At 38.1% G+C, this 11,936-nt stretch overlaps 1 pseudogene; it reads right to left on the bottom strand.

Annotated features, from left to right (window-relative positions):
- Positions 1-10,031: 10,031 nt before the first annotated feature.
- LOC140634802 (C-terminal-binding protein 2 pseudogene) lies at positions 10,032-11,265 on the bottom strand (annotated as a pseudogene).
- Positions 11,266-11,936: the final 671 nt, after the last annotated feature.

Here is an 11,936-nt window from a genome sequence, read left to right as displayed (position 1 = left end):
CCCTGTCACACAGAGCAAATACAGAGCATTGCGTCCCAAAACAGCAGAATGCATGTTCTTTTCAAAAGCACGTGAAAAATTTTCCAAAATAGATGACATGATAGGCAACAAAATACATTTCAATAAACTTATTAAGATTGAAATCATATCAAGCGTCTTTTCTAAAGGCAATGGTGTGAAACTGGAAATCGATTACAAGGCAAAAACTGGAAAAAAAAACCCACAAACATTTTGAGGCTAAACAACATGCTTCTAAACAACCAACAGGTTAATGAAGAAATCAAAGGAGAAATTAAAGAGAGAGAGAGAGAGAGAGGCAAACCAAGAAACATACTCTTAACTATAGAGAACAATCTGTTACCAGAGAGGCGGTAGGTGGGAAGATGAGTTAAATAAGTAAGGGGGATTAAGTGTTGTGATGAGCATCTTGTGTTGTATGGAAGTGTTGAGTCACTATGTTGTACACCTGAAACTAATATTACACTGTATGTTAACTAACTGGAATTAAAACAAAAACTTAATGAATAAAAAATACCTGAGACAAATGAAAATGGAAATATAGTGGTCCAAAATCTATGGGACATTGCAAAAGTAGTTCCACGAGAAATTTCCAGACCTACTCCAGGAAACAAGAAAAATCTCCAACTATCTAACTTTACACCTAAAGGATCTAGAAAAAGAAGAACAAACAAAGCCCAAAATTATCAGGAGGAAGGAAATAATAATGATCAGAGTGAAAAGAAATGAAATAGAGACTAACTTAAAAAAATAGAAAAAGATTAACAAAACTATGAACTGACTCTTTGAAAAGATAAAACAAAATTGATAAACCTGCAGCAAGACTCATCAAGGAGAAAAGGGAGAAGGTTTAAATAAATAAAATCAGAACTGGAAGAGGAGAAGTTACAACTGATAACACAGAAATACAAAGGATTGTAAGAGATTACAACAAACAATGAAATGCCAATAAATCAGACAACTTAGAAAAAAATACAATTTTTCCAGACTGAATCAAGAAAAAGTAGAAAATCTGAACAGACTGAATACTAGTAATGACATTGAATCAGTAATCAAAAAAGTCCCAACAAACAGTAGTCCAAGTCCAGATGGCTTCACAAATCAATTCTATGAAACATTTAAAGAAAGATTAATAGCTATCCTTCTCAAACTCTTACAGAAAATTGAAGAGGAAGAGATGCTTCCAAACTCATTTAAAAGGCCAGCTTTACAATAATACCAAACCAGACAAAAATACCACGAAAAAAGAAAAAAAAAAAAAAAAAGGAAGGAAGGAAGAAAAGAAAAATTACAGGCAAATATCCGTGATGAACATAGATGCAAAATTCCTTAACAAAATATAAAATATTAGCAAACCAATTCATAATATATGAAGGGGTTATACACTATGATCAAACAAGATTTTATTCCAGGGATACAAAAATGGCTTAGTAACTCCAAATCAATGTGATACATCACATTAACAAAATGAAAGATAAAAATCATATGATCATCTCAGTAGATGTAGAAAAAGCATTTGATAAAATTTAACATCCACTTATAATAAGAACTCTTAACAAAGAGGGAGGCATTCCTCAAAATGATACAGGCCAAATGGCAAACCTACGGCTAACATTATATTCCACAGCAAGAAGCTGAAAACTTTATCTAAGATTAGGAATAAGATGAGGATGCTGATTTTTGCCATTGCTATTCATCGTAATACTGGATGTCTTAGCTGCAGCAATTAGACAAGAAAAAGTAATAAGCATCTGAATTGGAAAAAAAGTAAAAGTGTCACTATTTGCAGGGGTTCATGGTATATATATATATAGATAGATAGATAGATAAAACCCTAAGAATACCACTAAAAACTATTGGAGCTAATAAGTGAATTCAGTGAAGTTAAGGATAAAATTTATTTATTTATTTTTTTGACTTTTATATTTTATTTTTTCTTAATAAATTAATTTTTTATTGGTGTTCAATTTACCAACATACAGAATAACACCCAGTGCTCATCCCGTCAAGTTTCCCCCTCAGTGCCCCTCACCCACTCACCCCCACCCCCCGCCCTCCTCCCCTTCCACCACCCCTAGTTCGTTTCCCAGAGTTAGGAGTCTTTATGTTCTGTCTCCCTTTCTGATATTTCCCACACATTTCTTCTCCCTTCCCTTATATTCCCTTTCAGTATTATTTATATTCCCCAAATGAATGAGAACATACACTGTTTGTCCTTCTCTGATTGACTTACTTCACTCAGCATAATACCCTCCAGTTCCATCCACGTTGAAGCAAATGGTGGGTATTTGTCGTTTCTAATGGCTGAGTAATATTCCATTGTATACATAAACCACATCTTCTTTATCCATTCATCTTTCGATGGACATGGAGGCTCCTTCCACAGTTTGGATATTGTGGCCATTGCTGCTATAAACATCGGGGTGCAGGTGTCCTGGCGTTTCATTGCATCTGAATCTTTGGGGTAAATCCCCAGCAGTGCAATTGCTGGGTCGTAGGGCAGATCTATTTTTAACTCTTTGAGGAACCTCCACACAGTTTTCCAGAGTGGCTGCACCAGTTCACATTCCCACCAACAGTGTAAGAGGGTTCCCTTTTCTCTGCATCCTCTCCAACATTTGTTGTTTCCTGCCTTGTTAATTTTCACCATTCTCACTGGTGTGAGGTGGTATCTCATTGTGGTTTTGATTTGTATTTCCCTGATGTCAAGTGATGCAGAAATCTGTAGAATTTCTGTACACTAATGATGAATTATCAGAAAGAGAAATTAAACAAACAATCCCATTTACAATGGCATCAAAAGTAATAAAATGCCTAGAAGCAAATTTAAACAAGGAGATGACAGATCTGTACTCTGAAAACTATGAGACACTGATAAAGGAAAATGAAGATGACATAAACCAATGAAAAGATATACTATATTCATGGATTAGGATAATTAATATTGTTAAAATGTTCATACTCCCTAAAGCAATTTATGGATTCAGTGTGATCCTCAAGAAAATGCCAGTGACATATTTTACAGAACTACAACAAATTATCATAAATATGTATAGAGTCATAAAAGACCCTGAAGAACTGAAGCAATCTTGAGAAAGAACAAAATTGGAGGTACCAATTCCCTGAATTCAAACTATACTGCAAGGTTATAGCAATCAAAATAGTATGGTACTCGCAGAAAAACAGACACATAATTTAATAGAACAGAACAGAGAGTCCGGAAATATATGACCACTTAATCTTCAACAAAGAGGCACGAATATTCAATGGAGAAAAGTCAGTTTCTTCAATAAATGGTTTTGAGAAAACTGGACAATAAATGCAAAAGAATGAAACTGGACCACTTTCTTACACTATATACAAAAAGAAGTTCACAATGGATTAAAGACTGAAAGAGAAAGTGAAACAAAACCAAAAATAAACAGATGAGACTATATCAAAATCAAAAAGCTTTTACACAATGAAGGAAACCATTAGCAAAACAAAAAGGTAACCTATGGAATGGAAGAAGATATTTGCAAGTGATAGAACTAATACAGGGTTAACATCCAAAATATATAAAGGACTCACACAACTCAGTATATATATATTAAAAAAACAAACAAACAATCTAATTAAACAATTGGCAGAAGACCCGAACAGACATTTCTTCAAAGAAGACATACAGATGACCAACAGACACATAAAAAGATGCTCAGCATCACTAATTATCAAGGAAATGCAAATTAAAACTGCAATGAGCTAACCCCTTACACTCATCAGAAAGGCTATGATTGGGCACCTGGGTGGCTCAGTGGTTGAACAGCTGCCTTTGGCTCAGGGTGTGAACCCGGGGTCCTGGGATTGAGTCCCACATCAGGCTCCCCTCAAGGAGCCTGCTTCTCCCTCTGCCTATGTCTCTGCCTCTCTCTGTGTGTCTTTCATGAATAAATAAATAAAATCTTCAAAAAAAAGGGTTATTATTAAGAAGCAAAGAACTAACAAGTGTTGACAAAAATGCAGAGGAAGGAGAATTTCTGTGCACTCTTGTTGGGACTGCAAAATGGTGGAGCCACTTTTGATACTAAAGAGTATCAAAAAATTAAAAATACAACCAGCATACAATCCACTAATCTAATTCTGGGTACTTATTTGAAGAAATGGAAACACTAAGTTGGAAAGATACATGGACCCTTATGCTTATTGCAGTATTACTTACGCTAGCCAACAGATGAAATGATCTAAGTGTCCGTTGACAAATGAATGGATTAAGAAGATGTGGTATATATACAATGGATATGACTCTAAGAAAAGGATGAAATCTTGCCTTTTGCACAACCTGGATGGACCTAGAGGTGCTATGGTAAGTGAAATAAGTCAGCCAAAGACAGACAAATACTGTATGATTTCAGTTGTATGTGGAATCTAGGAAAGCAAATGAACAAACAAAACAAACCAGGAACTCGGATACAGATAAGAGTCAGGTTGTTGCCAGAGGGGAGGAGAGTGTGGGATCAGCAAAATAGAAAAAGGGCATTAGAAGATACACACTTCCAATGATAAGATAAATAAGACTCAGGGATGCAATGTGTAGCATAGGGAATATAGTTAATAATATTGTAATGACTTTGTATGGTGACAGATGGGAACTAGATTTATTTTGGTCATCACAGTATAATGTATATAGATGTTGAATCACTATATTGTACACCTGAAACTAATATAATACTGTATGACAACATCTGTGTGTCAACTACAAAATTAAGTGTCACAAAGCACAAATGTAGGGTGGTGTGAGTGTATATTTAAGATGTCGGTGATAACAAGAACATGGTGTCACTTAAAATCATTCTAAATTTACAATCTTATTTATATCTCACAGACTAAATATTTCTTACTGCATTAAAGGCGGTATTTTTTTTTTTTTATTTATGATAGTTACAGAGAGAGAGAGAGAGAGAGAGAGAGGCAGAGACATAGGCAGAGGGAGAAGCAGGCTCCATGCGCCGGGAGCCCGATGTGGGATTCGATCCCGGGTCTCCAGGATCGCGCCCTGGGCCAAAGGCAGGCGCCAAACCGCTGTGCCACCCAGGGATCCCAAAGGCGGTATTTTTATTTATATTCTACAGATGAGGAAAGTCAGTCCTTGGGAGACCTGCAACTTAAATATCAGCCCTCTACTTCCAAAAACCTTTCTTTTTTCCACTCAGTTGTGGTTTAGTAACCATCTCCTAAAATGTGCAAAAATGACATATAATTTATAAAATGATCTTTTAGTTGCAATGTAGAAATATATGAAATAATCTGAAAATTAATCATTGGAAAAAGAAAATGTAATTGTGAGTTAAGAGATACATGGTTTGGTGGGCAGTCTCATATAGAATATAAATATGATTTTATCCTTTATTCTGTTTTCAAGATTTCTTAAAAAATTGATGCATATTTGATTTTAAAAATCGTATTAGTTTCAGGTGTACATTATAGAGACTTGATATTTTATACATTATGGGATGATCCCCACAATAGGACTAGTTGCCATTTGTCACCATACAAAGTTATTTTAATATTGACTATATTCCCTGTGCTATATGTTTCATCCCCATGCCTCATTTATTTTATAATGGGAAGCCTGTATCTCTTGATACTCTTGGTATGGTGCCCATGCCCCCAACCCCTCCCCTCTTGTAACCAACAGTATATCTCCTGTATCTATGAATCTGTTTGTGTTTTGTTTGGTTTGTCTGTTTGTTTTGAAGGCAATTATAGTTTGAAACACACACACACACACACTCTTTCTGAAAATCAGAAAAATCTATGGTTTTAGAGGACAAAAGAGAAATATAATTAGTATAGCTAAATGCTTTCCCCTAATTTTAAAATTTCTCTGTCCTAAATGATAAATATTTGAAAGATAGAACAAACTTACTTTAAGCAGTGCTTTCTACTTGAATTGTTTTCTTTTCTTTTTTTAAGATTTTATTTATTTATTCTTGAGAGAAAGTGCATGCATGAGGCAGGGAGTGGGGAAGAGGGAAAGGGAGAGGGAGAATCTCCAGCAGGTTCCATGCCTAGCATGGATCTGGATGGAGGCTGAGAGGGAGGGGCTTGATCTCATAACTGGAGATCATGACCTGAGCCTAAATCAAGAATTGGAAAATTAAATGACTGAGCCACCCAGGCAACCCAAAAGAATTCTTTTGAGAAGGAATTCTAAGCCTAGCATTATCCATAATATTCTGAGGTTATGAGGGAGAGATAACACTGTGAGTGACTGTACCTGTCTCCTGTTGTATGAGAGCCTCCCGATGTTATATGTGGCTCTAATTTGATATAATTAAATTGGGAGTATTTTTCAAGAATTCTATAATCATCTGTTTTTTATTTTATATATTTAATTGAAGACTTGCACTTAAATTTTTTTTTTAATTTTCATTCCAGTTAGTTAACATGCAGTGTCATATTAGTGATGCAATGTAGTGGTGATTCGACAAATCATACTTCACCCATGCTCATCACAAGTGTGCTCCTTAATCCCTATCACCTATTTAACCCATTCCCCCACCCACCTTCCCTCTGATAATCATTAGTTCTCTATAGTTAAGACTGTTTCTTGCTTTGTCTCTCTTATTTTTTCCCCTTTTGCTCATTTGTTTTTTTTCTTAAGTTTCACATATGAGTGAAATCATATGGTATTTGTCTTTCTCTGACTGGCTTATTTCACTTAGCACGATACTCTCTAGCTCTATCCACATCATTGCAAATGGCAAGATTTCATTTTTTATGGTTGAATAATATTCCATTATATATATATATATATATATATATGTCACTTCTTCTTTATCCATTCATTTATCAGCGGACACTGGGGCTGCTTCCATAATTTGGCTATTGTAAATAATGTTGCTATAAACATAGGGGAGCATGAATCCTTTTGAATTAGTGGTGTGGTTTTCTGTTTTTTGTTTTGTTTTGTTTTGTATATTTTAGGCAATTCCTGGATCATAGAGTGGTTCTATTTTTAACTTTTTGAGGAACCTCCATGCTGTTTTCCACAGTGGCTATACCAGTTTGCATTCCCACCAACAGTACAGGAGGGTTCCTTTTTCTCCACATCCTCACCAACACCTGTTGTTTCTTTTGTCTTTTATTTTAGCCATTCTGATGGTATGAGGTGATACTGTATTGTGGTTTTGATTTGCACTTTCCTGGTGATGAGTGATGATGAACATCTTTTCATATGTTTGTTGGCCATCTGAATGTCTTTGGAGAAGTGTCTATTCATATATTCTGTCCATTTTAATAGGATTATTTGTTTTTTTGGGGGGGGTATTGAGTTGTATTGGTGCTTCATATATTTTGGATATTAACTCTTTACCAGATATGTCATTTGAAAATATATTCTCCCATTCTGTAGGCTGCCTTTTAGTTTTGATGATTGTTTCCTTCACTGTGCAGAAGCTTTTTATTTTGATGTAATCCCAATAGTTTATTTTTGCTTTTGTTTCCCTTGCCTCTAGATTAGAGTAAGAAGTTGCTATGGCCCTTGTCAAAGAAGTTACTGCCTGTGTTCTCTTCTAGGGTTTTGATGGTTTCAGTTTCACATTTGGGTCTTTAATCCATTTTAAATTTATTTTTGTGTAATGGTATAAGGAAGTGGTCCAGTTTGGTTCTTTTGCATATTGCTGTCCAGTTTTCTCAACACCATTTGTTGAGAAGTCTTTTTCCCATTGCATATTCTTTTCTGCTTTGTTGGTTAATAGCTGTGGATTTATTTCTGGGTTTTCAATTCTGTTAAATTGATCTATGTGTCTGTTTTTGTGCGAGTTCCATACTGTTTTGATGACTACAGCTTTGTAATATAACTTGAAGTCCAGAATTGTGATGCCTCTAGCTTTGATTTTCTTTTTCAAGATTGCTTTGTCTATTTGGGGTCTTTTGTGGTTCCATCCAGCTTTTTTTTTTTTTTTACATTTGTTTTTATTTAAGTTTGATTTGCCAACATACGGTATAACACCCCATGCTCATCTCATCACGTGCCTTCCTCAGTGCCCATCACCCAGTTGCCCCATCCTCCCATCCTCCTCCCCTTCTGCAACCCTTAGTTTGTTTCCCAGAGTCAGGATTCTCTCCTGGTTTGTCTTCCTCTTTAATCTTTCCCACTTAGTTCCCCTCCTTTCCCTTATAATCCCTGTCACTATTTCTTATATCTGGTTCCATCCAAATTTTAGGGTTGTTTATTCTGTTTCTTTGAACATGCTGCTGGTATTTTGATAGGGATTGCATTGAATGTGTAGGTTGCTTTGGGTAGTGTAGACATTTTAACAATATTTGTTCTTCCAATCTGTAAGTATGGAATGTCTTTCTATTTTTTATGTGTCATAAGACTTGCTTGTAGCAAAACTTTATGCTTAGTGCTACAGGAAATGAAATGATTCTTGTCCTCACAGCAATTATAATTAATATAGACATGACAAATCAAAATATAACAGTATAAGGCAGAATGTAGATGACAGAACAGCTACTATTCATTGAACAGCCATAATATTCTAGACTATTTCCATATTTTTATGTGTTATCTCTAATCCTGTTAGCAACACCAAATAGTAGGAATTATGTCCTCAAAAGTGAAGAAATGAAAGCTCCGAGCCATTGGTTGGCCTATGGTCGTGTGACAAAAAAGAGCAAATCCAGAGATAAATGAAGTGGAAACACACACATAAATATTCATAGATATATACATAAGGAATATGCACATTGTACATATACATATATAAATACACGTACAGAGTATCTCTACATGGAATACTCTTGTTCATGTCTTTGTTCTTTTTTTAAACAAATTTTTATTATTTTTTTATTGAAAACTACACAGAACGTTAAATGTCCACCTTTGCAATGAATAAATACAGTAATGGTAACTCACACTAGAACAAAACATTTCTGATAGCCATTATTTATTTTGGGGACAATTTTAAACTCTTTTTTTTTTTGTCACAGAAACAGGAATGTATCTATACAATGTCTCAAAATAGGCCATCATCAAATCAATCACCAAAAGGCGATGATTTAAAAAAGACTATGAATATAACATGTAACTAGTTGATACGAATCTAATAGGATTTGATAAAATCAATCACATCTAATAATGCACCATTAGTGATCTTGTATAAGATACCACATGAAGAAGATTTCATCAATGTCTAAAAAAATGGATTAGTTCATAGACAATCTGACAAGTTACCATAACAAGTGTTTCCTGAGACATAAGGAAATGTAACATTATTTTTCTTGAACACTTTTAGCTCAAGATTTCCACTCAATAAAGTAGCTGAGGATCTAAAGCTGAGAAAATATATTTGAGTACAACAGCTTGTGAAACTTAGTGTTCCCCCCCCTTTTTTCCCCCATTATTGGAAGGTATTACTGAATTCACAACCAACTCGCCTGCTCAGGGTGCAGTTCACATGGGAGAGAGACTCTGTAAGGAGCCTGTCCGATCTTGGATCTATGCTGGCAGTTGTCTAACACAGGCACAATTTTCTCCCCATTTTGTAGTAATTTAATCTTCCTATTAGCAAAAGAGTTCACCAGCTGACATGGACTGAAAAGACAAGAGTCATAGGATGGAGATTTCCTCTTAGTATTTTTTTGTTTTGATTTTTTGGGACTCCTGAAACAACACTCTAGAAGCAAGGTGTTCAGGACCTGCTGTGCCCAAAGGACTGATGAATGAAAAAAAATTTTTTTTTATTTTTTTATTTTTTGTGATTTGATGCACAGATGAAGAGCGTAGCACATCATAAGAGACGTTGGTCGTTAATAAATCATGTACTAGTCTTTCAGCGCTTCTGTAACCAGAAGACAGCTTCAGCTTTCCCACGTCTTGGCTTCCAGCCCTTTTCACCCTGCAATATCAATGATGCATATGTCTGGAATCAGTTAAAAAGATGGCCAAATTCCTTTTCTTAGTTCATCTATTTTTCACTGTCTCTTGGTCCCGGGTTTGTCTGAATGGTTACTCACTGTCATTTCTGCTATTGCTCCTTGCAGTGCTCTCTACTGCCCCCATGTTTTGTAAGCTGGTTGGGAGAGGGAGCTTGGGAAGGGTGTGCCCCTGTAGGTTGTGGGTCCCTGGGTTGCCTCTGGGGACCACCCCTTCCTGGGCTGCACCCCATCCTCTGGGAGCTACACCCACACTGTCTGGTAAGTAGCCGTTTGCGGTGCCCTGGGCTCCGCAGGAATTGCTTGCCGATCTGTTCCTGGCCAGGGGGCTGTTGTGACAAAGAATTCCTTGTTCACAGCATCTTGCGTGACCTGTGATTGCCCGGCAGGCAGATCTCGGTGGCAGCTGCTCACTACACCAAGCTATGTGGGGCTTACAAGTGAGATTCAGTGCATCTTTCAAGGGACACCGAGCAAAGCTGAAAGGCTCGGATTCATGCCCTTTGAGGGCTGCCCCTTGTGTCCTGCCTTCCTTGAGGGCTTAGGCCAAGGCTTGCTCATTCACCCGCCCACTGTGGACAGCATTCGCAAGGAATGCTTCATGCCTCCTGTGCTTTCCAGTAAAGTCCTTGGTGAGGTGGTGGTGATGTTCACTGAGATTACAGGACAAGGAGACGCAGTCGCTCTCACACAGCCAATCCTGCAGGGCGCAGACCTTCTGCACACCCAGGGACTGCTCCGTTCCATCCTGGAAGTAGGGCTCCTAAAATATGCTGCTGGATCCAAAGTCCTTGACTGGAACAGCAGCCACCTGCCCTGTGCAACAAAGGCCGATAAGGCCCAGCATCTCCCCGTGGACGCAGGCTGCTTGTGAGGTATCCACCTGGATCTCCTCAACACCCTGGACCAGTGTGCCTTCCTGCAGCACCTGGTACAACCACGTGTTCTGGAGGTACAGGTGAAGGATGTGGGAGATGCTGGAGTCAGCATTCTCTTCCATCGCCCTGAGTGCAGTAGTGCACGTGGTGATCCTGAGCTGGCCAACAGCCTTGAGGTCAACATGGTCATAGCCGCTGCAGATCTGCAGGTTCACTCTCTAGGCTTTGAGCTTCTCCAGGTCCTCCCTGGTAAGGGTGATGGTATGGCACATGCATCACAGAAGGCCACAGTTGCCAGGTCCCCCAGGATTGACATCTCCATGCTGCGGTCTGTGCCGCTGAGCAGCACCACCAGAGGGCAGGGATGCATGGGGCTATTCTTGATCTGGGGGTGAATAAGTTCATAAATTCTGTCCAATTGCTGTCTCTTGATTTTGTGCTTATCCATAAGACCATTCTTTTTTAAAATTAAAAAAAAATTTTATCTTATTTATTTGTAGTGCAGGAGTTGGGGAGGGTTGGAGGGGCAGAGGGAAGAAGAGGGAGAGAATCTCCAACAGACTGAGCTTGGAGCCTAAGGGATGGAAGGACCTGGAGATCCTGACCCGAGCCCAAGCCAAAAGGCCATCGCTCAACCAACTGAGCCACCTAGGCACCAGAAGGGCCATTCTTTATGGAAGTTGGCAACCCTCTGGTTCAAAAGGCAAAGCAGTCCCCTAAGAATTGAAGAGAATGAGCAGGAGTGCATGACACTATGTCACTATGAACCCAATATAAAGCTGTCTGTATGCTATCGTTCACACAAAGGGCTGTTTGTCTTTTTAAGGGAATCTGGGTTTATTGGCTTAAAATTATTTAGGGCGATGGAACTCTGTTTTGGCTCTGGGCCTTAGGTGCTGGTTTGGGCCCCACTTCAGGGTCCTGCCTTGTCTCACGGCTCCTTCCTGGTCCTGTCCTGGGACCAAGAGGCACACCAACAACCCTGTGGGTGTGGGTGGTGTTGTACTGACCTTGGCTGCTGGGGTCAGACCCCGCACAATGGCCTGTGGGAGGAAGGAGCCATTTCTTTTGTTCTTTTGTTCTATGTTTCTGCTTCACAATAGAGGCACAGAGTTCACA

Source organism: Canis lupus, chromosome 6 (genome assembly GCF_048164855.1).
Source record: "Canis lupus baileyi chromosome 6, mCanLup2.hap1, whole genome shotgun sequence".
NCBI lineage: Eukaryota > Metazoa > Chordata > Mammalia > Carnivora > Canidae > Canis > Canis lupus.
This window is presented reverse-complemented; position numbering and strand designations above follow the sequence as displayed.